Consider the following 11,183-nt stretch of genomic DNA (forward strand, 5'->3'; position numbering starts at 1 on the left):
AATCCTTATTATAACATGCACAGAAATTTTGCGCACTTGTATTCGACTTAAGTCAGTGTGCCACCATATCTCGTATACTTACTACTCCCTCCGTCTAGGTGTAATAAGTCACGTTAGAAGGTGCAACGGGACCAAGGTGCGTGTGTGTGTGTGTGTGTGTTTAACAGCATGTGTGTGTTAGAGAGAGCGACAGATCGACCTACTCCTACAGAGAGATGTTGTGTAGTGTACGATTTTAGCTGCGAGAGTCGGTGCATCCTCTCGTTTCCGGGGGTGTCCGGTAGGGACATGCGGACAGCTGCCATGCCCCCTCCTGGCCAGCCTGGCCCACCCAAAGCCCCTCCATCGCCCGCGCGCGCTTCTTGCCCAAAACGGAGAGCCGCTCCAAAGAATCGGTGCTGCATTCATGCCCGGGCAGAGCGGACGTGACCTCTCACTGGTGCAAGAGTGATGGTTGCTTCATCCGTCCAACTTACTGCTGGGTCTATGTGATTTGACGGTTCATTGGTCTGTATTACTGAGGTGGTAGGACTGCTGGATGTCCCATGCTTTTGGCGAAAGGAGGTACTACTATGATTACAATTTTCTCCATTCTTACAGTGGAGGCATGCAAGAGCAATGAAAACACGCAGGCTCAGTGATTACATGGCCCACCTCACACAATCACCGTGCGACACCTAACTCTTTACATAGTACTCCCTTTGTTCCTAAATATTACTAGATGAGTCCCCGCGCGTTGCCGCGGAACAACGGTATATCTCTCTGCGCAAAATTATCGATTTCATAGAACTAAAGAAACTCTATAACCGCATGACAAATGTGGTAGCCAAACTAAATAAACTCCCAGCATCATTTAGATCATCCCATGTAATGAAAAAAGATCAGCCAACTCCTACTGCATAATGGGAATATATTTTTATTTTTGACATGTTAATGGGACTGAAAAGCTCACTTACATGCATGCTACCGGTGCATGCTTGCATGTAGACATGTTGATGTGATTTAAAACCCACTCACATGCATGTGCCACGGTATTTCTGCATGCTTGCATGTGGCTTAGTGCGGAGCCTCTCAACGTCTAGATCAGACATCTATTATGGACTGATTTACTTCATTGAATGGCTACATCAATTTTGATGATGTGGCTCAAGGAGAGGATAGAGAATTCCTAGTAGTGCGGGCTAGCTATTACTAGTAGATAAGTCTTTGTAGAGATTCCACTACGTACGGAACAAAATGAATGAATCTACACTTAAAATGCATCTATATACATCCGCATGTGGTTCATGGTGAAATCTCTACAAAGACTTATATTTAGGAACAGGGGAGACGGTGTACTACGAAAGCTTCTCCTCGTTCTGCGAGTTTACGGGACACATCAAAAGTACTCCAGTGTATAGAGCCTTGCCTCTAAGGTAGGCCCCACATGGTTTGCCTCTTTTTTTAACATAACACGTCAAGTCGCAATCTGTTTGTTCACCTGTGGTAGATGATCCTCCCTCCACCAAGTGGACAACCAGTACATGTGCCAAATTACCACATGGGCTGCCTTTTTTGTACAGGAATGAGCTCCACCGTGTACCCGCACGGGTGTGGTTTGGAAAGAGACGGGAGTACGTGCGCCGTGCATGCACCTCTTCTCTTCGTGCACGTCCCCCACCTACGTGGGTGTGTGTGAGAGATACAAACCTCGTTCGTGAGTGTTTTTTGTTTTGGGGTGGGGGTGGGGTGGGGGGTTGATTTCGTGAATTATTTGTGGGAATATGTGTCGATGACATCTCAAACAAAATTCTGATGCAATGTGTGTGAAATGGAGGGCTATCCATATCATACATAGAGGGTCGGGCAATCCACGAGAAGAGAGGGAGGGGTCATAGCTATTGATAGAGTCGAAGAGAGGATCAAGTGGGTGGGTGCGAGATCGATGAAGAGAGCCATCGAAATTGTGTTTGTGTGCAAGTCAAAGATATAGGGCGACTGGCCTACCGGAATGTTAGAGGGCACATGTCAAGTTTGTGTGTGGCAGGGAGACATGACTAGAGCGCTCGATGTATCGGTGTGTGTGGGGGGAGGGGTAGGCAGAGGCCTAACTATAGAGGTAGAATGACTCGTATTTGTGTTGAGAAGGAGAGACCCAGCTATGTCTTGAGGGAGATCGGTCAACATCCATACATAACTGAAGGACGGGAAATATGATGGGGCAGAGAGAGAGGAGAGAGAGAGAGAGGGAGGGAGAGGGAGGGAGAGGGGTAGAGTGCTGGATGGGTGATGGAGTTGCTTCTCGAAGATGGTGGGAGAGGCCTACTAGACAAACTGAGGGTGGAACTGCAATGTTATCAATAAGAGTGGGGATGTGTTTTTGTGTGTGCCTGTGCATGATAGATCTGTCGGGACGCATCCATGGATGATGAAGGGGAACCATGTGTTTGGTAAGCAAACCTAACTAGATCGGTAGATCAATTGTTGTTTGTCGGAGGAAGGGAGAGACACAACTAATGAGGCAGATCGATTGACGTGTGGGTAAACACGAGTTATAAGGACCTTGCTAGCTATATGTATAGCGAGAGATCGGTCGGTGTACGTCCATTTGTTAGAGGAAAATAAGGCCCAAGGAGACGGATAGACAGAGAGAATGGAGCTAGGAGCTGGTGCGAGAGGCCCAACTACTAGCTAGATAGGGGGAGGAGTGTGCGGTTGTGAGATCAATGAAAAGAGGGGCGAGAGTTTACACGTGTGTCTGGCCGTATGAGAGACACGAGGCAAGGACACATAAAGGAGGAGACTGAAGGTCTGTGTGTATGTTGTAGGCAGGCATCGCTGGAGAGGTTTATCGGTCGGTGTGTGTCGGAAAGGAGTTGTGGAGACTCTGGGAGAACGACCTAAAGAAAAAAAGGAATGTGCCCAGTGTATAGAATGCCGAGGGAGGGGGAGGGCGAGGAGGGCGTGTGCATGCACGAGAGAAAGTTAGTGGTAGCTACAAAGGTTAGAGGATTGTGTAGGTGTTAGAGACTAACAAAGATCATAATTTGATATGAAAGCGGATTCATATATTTGAATAGGAGATCATAGTGTTTTAAACATTGCATGCATGAATATAGTGGTGATACACGTGCTGTACACATGTTATACCATAATGTGATAATGCATGTCGTTTGCAACTCACAGCTAAATGCCAAACAATCTAAACCATACTATACATCAAACAATCTCACATTTTATTTGAATTTGTGATAATGTGTGGCGTTTGCAGCTTACAACTAAATATAGAACAATCTAAACAATACTATATATCGAACATTCTCACATTTTATTTGAATTTGTGGTAATGTGTGGTGTTTGCAACTCACATCTAAATACTTGTAGGCGTAGGGGGCGGGGTACCATACATAATGTGATAAACACATTATACATATGAGACATGGTTTAGATTATGAAGATCTAGCTATGGCTAGAAATGTAATGTGATTTGAAATCAAAATAAAGTGGATTCAAAAAATCTAGTTCGAGTTCATATAGTACACATAGTTCTTATGTAACTCGAGACTAATCATGTGGTGTGTTGTGAAGATAATACACAAACAATGGTTTAACTTGACAATAATGATGATTGTATGTAACATCCCAAATTTTCAATTTGGAATGTTATACACTAGATCATCATTGCATATCATATTTATTGCATTTTGGTTGATCCTAGAAATTTTTCGCAACTCAAGGACCCTCGGAGAGTGTTGGGGATTTCGTTATTTTCATATTTGAGTTGTCTCTTGAAAATAGGATCATTTGATTTTATTTATTTTATCTTCAATTATTTCTATTACAAAAATATGAGAGAGGGAATAAAATGACTTTCCCAAAATAAGGAAATATTGAGGATTTAATAAAAAATCAAATAAGATTTTATTTGCTATTTTATTTGAATTTAGGAAAAAATGTGAGTTTTTCAAAATTGCATTTCGGCCCCAAATAAATGTTCATCCTGTGCGGCTTGATTTTAGAAGCCGGGGAAAATTTTATTTCGGGATTTTTGGAGTCTGTTTAGTAGTCCTTTTGTTTTTTTCCGAGCATAAGTTTTTCTTAAAAAAAACATCCGAACCGACCTACGGCTCGTGCTAGGCCCGGACTCCCCCGGACCTAGCCTTTATAAGCCGCCGGCCCACCCCGGGCCGAAACCCTAGCCGCCCCGCGCCCGCCGCCACCGCCGCGCCCGACGCCGCCGCCCCGCCACACCCCGCCGCCCGCGCCTGACGCCGCCGCTGCACCCGACGCCGCCACCCGCCGCCGACCCGCCGGACCCCGCCTCCGCCGCCTTGCCAGAGCCGCCGCCGCCGTCCCGCTGCCCGAGGTTTACCTCCATCCCGCCGCCGGTTTTCCCGGAAAAACCATTCGGTTTTCGTCGGTTTTTTTTCATTTTTTCTTTTGATCGGTTTTTTCCGGTTTAGGCTAATTAGCGAGCGTTCGCTCATTCATTCGTTTTGACGAACGCGTTCTTCATTTAGATTCAGTTAACGAACATTTGTTCGTTAAACTGTTCGTCGTTTTTCTTTTTCTCGGATTAAATCCGTGATTTTCTGATCGCGATTTCAAGTTTTTGCTTCTGTAAAAATTGCCTTAGATCCAGACTAGTAAATGAAGCCTGTTTCTTTTGCCGTTTGTCTTTCGTTGCTTCGTTCGATTCGATTCTTTTTGCCAACCGGAGTTCTTAAGTTGAACTTTCTGGTTAAATCTATTATTTGAGTTTTACCTGTGCATTAGTTGAGTACTTATTGTGTGCTTGGTTGTTTGCGATTGAGTACCCGGAGTGTGCCGCCTGTTACTTCGAATCGCTAGGTTTCCCGGATCATCAGCAAGTCAAGTAACACTTTGATCATACCTCCTACTACCCGGTTTTATTGCACTAGATCAACCCTTGAACATTGCATGAGTAGGATCTAATTAAATTGTGGGTTTGGGAAGTAGTTGAGGTAGTACCTATTACCTGTCTAATTATCAAACCTTTGGGAGTTACTTCTACGTTTGCTTATTATTGCTATGCTATGCTAGTAGACGTGGATTGGGTGAGTGTATCCATGAAAGATGTGAGATTTGTTAATTAATGGTTTACTTAAGGTGGCAACCTAAACACACATCTGGGTGGATTGAGGCACCTGGGTATTCCAGGATTGCCTGTTTTCTTCTGGACCACCACCCAGGCTCAAAGGGATCATGAGATTATTCATACTAGAAACTTCCGTGTGCAGCCATAGGCTATTATGGGCTCTAGCATACTTGATTAAGTCGTGTGAGCTCTTATAGTGGTAGACTAGCAGATGTAGGGGTTGTAGGTGGTACGGTCTACCCATCGTAAGGTGCAAATGCTTCTGAAAGACTATGTCTCGGTCATCCTTTTCTCAAACACCATGTAGTGCGAGAAATCCAATGGAGGAGATCGAGTCTTGTGGGGAAAAGTGCGCAATCCTCTGCAGAGTGTATAAACTAATCATGGTTAGCCGTGTCCCCTGTTATGGACATCTTGAGTATCTAGTACCTGGATTATCATGTGAATCTCAACATGTTGATCTAAAGATTAATTTTGTTGGGTTTGTTTAATGATGATGTTTAATTGGGATTGAGAATGCTGTCAACCATTCTCAATGTTTAACAACCACCATAATAGTTAAATAAATTTATTCCTTTGCAGTAGGGAAAATTTGGCTTTACGCAGAACTGTAACCATAGAGCTTTCCACCAGCCAAATATGCATATAGTATAGCTGTTTCATTCCATTATTCTCTATGTGTTACATTGCCAGCATATTCCATGTGCTGACCCGTTTTCGGGCTGCAACGTTAATGTTGCAGACTTTTCAGACGACGATTAAGGAGTTTTAGGTCGTGGTTCTATACTCAGTGATGCCGTTGGAGTTGATGGACTCACTTATCTTCCAAGCCTTCCGCTGTTATCGTTATTAGATGGCCTTAAGCCATTTTTATTGTAATAAGTTATCTTTGGAGACACTCGATGTAATAAGTGTGTGATTGCTACTCTGCTATAAATCCTTCAAGTACTGTGTGGTGTCAGCATTACTGATCCAGGGATGACACCGGAGCACAGAGATTGGACCGTTTGAGGTCTGGTCGCTACAAGATGGTATCAGAGCACACGCTGACTGTAGGACACGACCACTAAGCTAAAGACCTAGATCACTACTCACTCTCTTCTCTTCTGACCTCTCATCTTTTCTACTCTTTTAGGATGGCGGATGCAAGGAACAAGTTCACTCAACCGGATGAAGATACACCCTTTGGACGTCACTTGAAGGAAGTCACTAGATACCTGAACATAGGAGTACCAAGCTTCACCGGAACCTACAACGCCACCTTACCTGAAGAAGAGCGCTGGATGATTCAAGTTCAAGTTCCAGGAAGGACGTTCATGCCAGTCACTGAGCCCATAGAGTTTTCTTTCGATGCACCAACCTGGAGTCTAGGAAAGAGCATGGCAGCTCACATCGCCATGGGACGCATTGGAGAAGTCTACCGCAATGATCTCAAGGATACTATCTACCAGATTTGTGGGCGCCGAGATGAGCACTGGGAGATGATCAGCACCAGAAAGGATAGATCAATTGCAGCTTTTATCCAGGAGTTAAACCAGCACATTCGACGTCAGGAGAACCAGATGTGCGCCGACATGATAGACCTGAAGAAGGCAAGGACAAGAATCAAGGAACTGGAGGAAGAACTCAAGGCTACACGTGAAGATTTTGAAGAAGAAATTGAAGTATTAGTGGAAAAGAATGACGATCTGATCAAGAAGATTGGAATATTCATGGGAGACCCTACATCGGTAGAAGAAGACGAAGAACCCAAGGAGATTCGCCCGGAAGACTACATCATCATCGACGACACCGACTCGGATCCAGATGATAGCGATGATGACTATGTTGATGAAGCTGGAGCAGATATCATGGAGTCTGCAACCGAAGAATATTTCTAGTAGACCACCCCAACAGTAGTAGTAGTCCACCATGTAAATATAGTAGCCCGAGCACTTTTGCGATAGTTAGATCGATTGTATGCCCTTGTTTGGTTGATTGAATGAAGTGAATTGTTTGCTTTTGCCTCATGTGCATATGGGTAGTGTTTTCTCTTTAGGCCCCCTCTATTCTTAAATCTCATCCTTTTCTAAACCCTCAGATGCCTCCGAGACGTGACCCCGGATTTACCTTCCCACCGGAGCTCACTCAGTTGATCCAGCAGCAGAACACATTGATGCAGTTACTAGTCCAGAATCAGAACCAGGGGAACAACAACAACAACAACCACCACCACCACCACCTGTTGATCACTTAGCCCGTTTTCTTAGGCTGAATCCGCCGGTGTTTTCCAGTAGCACCGAGCCGATAGTAGCAGATGATTGGCTCCGCAAGACAGCTAGAGAGTTGACCACAGCAGGATGCACTGATGCGGAGAAGGTGAAGTTTGCCGCACATCAGCTTGAAGGACCCGCAGCATCATGGTGGGAGAATTTCACAGCCACTTTCCCTGTCGATACTATCACATGGGACCAGTTTCAGGCTTTTACTGCCCATGTTTCAGCAGGAGCTATGGCCATGAAGAAGCGAGAGTTTCGCAACTTGCGCCAAGGAGGACGGACAGTTGGCCAGTATGTGGAGGACTTTAGTAAGCTAGCACGTTATGCCCCAGATGACGTTGCTACGGATGCAGCTAAGCAGGAGAAGTTTCTGGAAGGACTGAATGATGAGTTGAGCATGCAGTTGATGGTAGCAACCTTCAACAACTACCAGGAGTTGGTAGATCGTGCTCTTATGATTGAAGGGAAGCAGCAGCAAATCGAGAATCGCAAGAGGAAGTATGCACAAGGAAAGTACAATTCAGGAGCTCAGCAGAAGCCACGATTTACCCCTAGGCCGGGAGGACATTTTCAGCATACCCATGGAGGAGGTAGTTCGCACAATCACAATGGCCCCAGGAATGGTAATGGGAATGGAGGAAGCAACGGCCAGAACCGCACCAACCCATCAACCCCAGCCAAGAAAGACCTGAGCCAAGTCACTTGCTTTAAGTGCCAGAAGACCGGACATTATGCCAATGAATGTCCTGAATCCCAGAATGGAAATGGCAATGGAAGCTCTGGGAAGAAGCCGAACCCTTTCAACAGGGGACAGGTGAACCACGTTAACGTGGAGGAGGTTGAAGAGCAGCCGGATGCAGTAATCGGTAAGTTTTTGGTTAAGTCATTTACTGCACTCGTTCTTTTCGATACTGGTGCATCGCATTCATACATATCAAGGGGATTTGTGGATAAGTATAAACTGCCAACCCAAGCCCTTAGGTCACCCATGTTAGTAACCTCGCCTGGAGCAGAACATATGGCTAGTCTATGGTGTGATCGGTTACCATTAAGGATTGGTAACTATGTTTTTCCCTCGGACCTAATAGTATTGGAATCCCAAGGATTGGATGTGATATTAGGCATGGATTGGTTATCAAAGTATGAAGGGAATATTGAATGTGCCAGTAAGTCAATTTCACTTACCACCCCAGAAGGGAGAAGAATCAAGTATGTATCCCGACATGTGCCAAAGAGGACTCAAGTAAATTGTTTAACCGGAGTAGTGCAGGAGGAAGTACCAGTAGTGAAGGATTTCCCCGAAGTATTTCCAGAAGAGTTGCCAGGCATGCCACCGGATAGAGATATTGAGTTTTTGATTGAGCTTTTGCCAGGCACAGGGCCAATATCAAAGAGACCATATAGGATGCCTGCAAAGGATTTGGTGGAAATTAAGAAGCAGATTAAGGAGTTACTGGATAAAGGATATATTCGCCCAAGTTCATCGCCTTGGGGATCGCCAGTACTTCTAGTGGAGAAGAAGGATGGATCGTTAAGGATGGTTGTCGATTATCGAGGATTGAATGAAGTAACCATCAAAAACAAGTACCCCCTACCGATGATCAATGATCTGTTTGATCGATTGCAAGGAGCTAAGGTATTTTCCAAGATCGATCTGCGATCAGGATACCACCAGTTGAAGATTCGGGAACAGGATATACCCAAGACGGCTTTTACCACCAGGTATGGGCTGTACGAGTATACCGTTATGTCATTTGGTCTGACTAACGCACCTGCATATTTTATGAACATGATGAACAAGGTGTTTATGGAGTTCTTGGATAAGTTCGTCGTAGTGTTCATTGATGATATCCTGGTTTACTCAAAGAATGAAGAGGAGCATAAGGAGCATTTGCGTTTGGTTCTTGGAAAGCTCAGAGAACATCAATTATATGCCAAATTTAGCAAATGTGAGTTTTGGTTGAAGGAAGTTGGATTTCTCGGACACGTTATATCCGGAGAAGGTATAGCAGTAGATCCCACTAAAGTTGATACCGTGACCAAGTGGGAAGCACCAACCACCGTGGGAGAGATCCGGAGTTTTCTTGGACTCGCAGGATACTACCGGAGGTTTATTGAGAATTTCTCAAAGATTGCGAAGCCTATGACTGAGTTGTTGAAGAAGGATACCAAGTTCATATGGACGGAGGAATGTGAGGCTAGTTTTCAGGAGTTGAAGAAACGTTTGGTTACCTCACCCGTGTTGATTTTACCGGACCAGACCAAGGATTATGAGGTGTATTGCGACGCTTCACGACGAGGACTTGGAGCAGTGCTTATGCAGGAAGGCAGAGTTGTTTCATATGCCTCACGACAGCTTAAGCCTCATGAGTTGAATTATGCCACGCATGATTTGGAGTTAGCAGCCGTAGTGCATGCATTGAAGACTTGGAGACATTTTCTGATTGGAAACCATTGCGAGGTGTACACGGATCACAAGAGTTTGAAGTATATTTTCACACAGAAGGAGTTGAACCTCAGACAAAGGAGATGGTTGGAGCTCATCAAGGATTATGATATGAAATTGCATTATCACCCCGGAAAGGCTAACGTAGTAGCTGACGCATTAAGCCGTAAGAGCCATGTCAACACCCTAATGACGGGAGATTTACCAGGGGAGTTAGCCGAAAATCTTCGAGAGCTATGTTTGGAAATAGTTCCAAGAGGCTATGTAGCAGCATTGGAGATTCAGTCTACTTTAATGGATAAGATCAGAGAAGCTCAAAGGACTGACAAGGAAATTGCTTCCATTAAGGAGAAAATGAACAAAGGAAAAGCTAAGGGATTTCGTGAGGATGAGCACGATACCTTATGGTTTGAAGACCGTGTCTATGTACCAAATGATCCGGAGATTAGGAAGCTAATTCTGCAAGAGGCCCATGACTCACCATACTCGATTCACCCAGGAAATACCAAGATGTATTTGGATTTGAAGGATATTTTCTGGTGGACCGGAATGAAGAAGGATATTGCGGAATATGTAGCAGTTTGTGATGTATGTCAGAGAGTGAAGGCAGAGCATCAGAAGCCAGCAGGATTGCTACAACCATTGCCGATACCCGAATGGAAGTGGGATAAGCTAGGCATGGATTTCATCACAGGATTGCCCAGAACACGTTCAGGCTATGACTCGATATGGGTTGTAGTCGATCGTTTGACAAAGGTAGCTCATTTCATTCCAGTGAAGACTACCTATACCAGTGCAAAGTTGGCAAAGATATACATGACCAGGATCGTATGTCTGCATGGAGTTCCAAGGAGCATTGTATCGGATAGAGGAACCCAGTTTACCTCAAAGTTCTGGAATCAGTTGCATGAGACTTTGGGAACCAGACTGGAGTTTAGCACAGCTTTCCACCCGCAGACAGATGGACAGACCGAGAGAGTAAATCAGATTTTGGAGGATATGCTAAGAGCTTGTGCGCTAGATTATGGATCTAGTTGGGATGAGAATTTGCCATATGCAGAGTTCTCTTACAACAACAGCTATCAATCCAGTTTGAAGATGGCCCCTTTCGAAGCCTTGTACGGAAGGAGGTGCAGGACCCCATTGTCCTGGGATGAAGTTGGAGATCGCCAGTTGTTTGGACCGGATCTGATAAAGGAGTCTGAACAGAAAGTGAAATTAATTCGCGACAGGCTGAAGGTAGCTCAATCCAGGCAGAAGAGTTATGCAGATTCTAAACGCAAGGAGACAGTTTACGAAGTCGGAGACCGAGTCTATCTTCGAGTATCACCACTTCGAGGAGTTAAGCGCTTTGGAGTTAAGGGAAAGTTAGCACCACGTT

The sequence above is a fragment of the Triticum aestivum genome, chromosome 7A, assembly GCF_018294505.1.
Source record: "Triticum aestivum cultivar Chinese Spring chromosome 7A, IWGSC CS RefSeq v2.1, whole genome shotgun sequence".
NCBI classification, from domain to species: Eukaryota; Viridiplantae; Streptophyta; class Magnoliopsida; order Poales; family Poaceae; genus Triticum; species Triticum aestivum.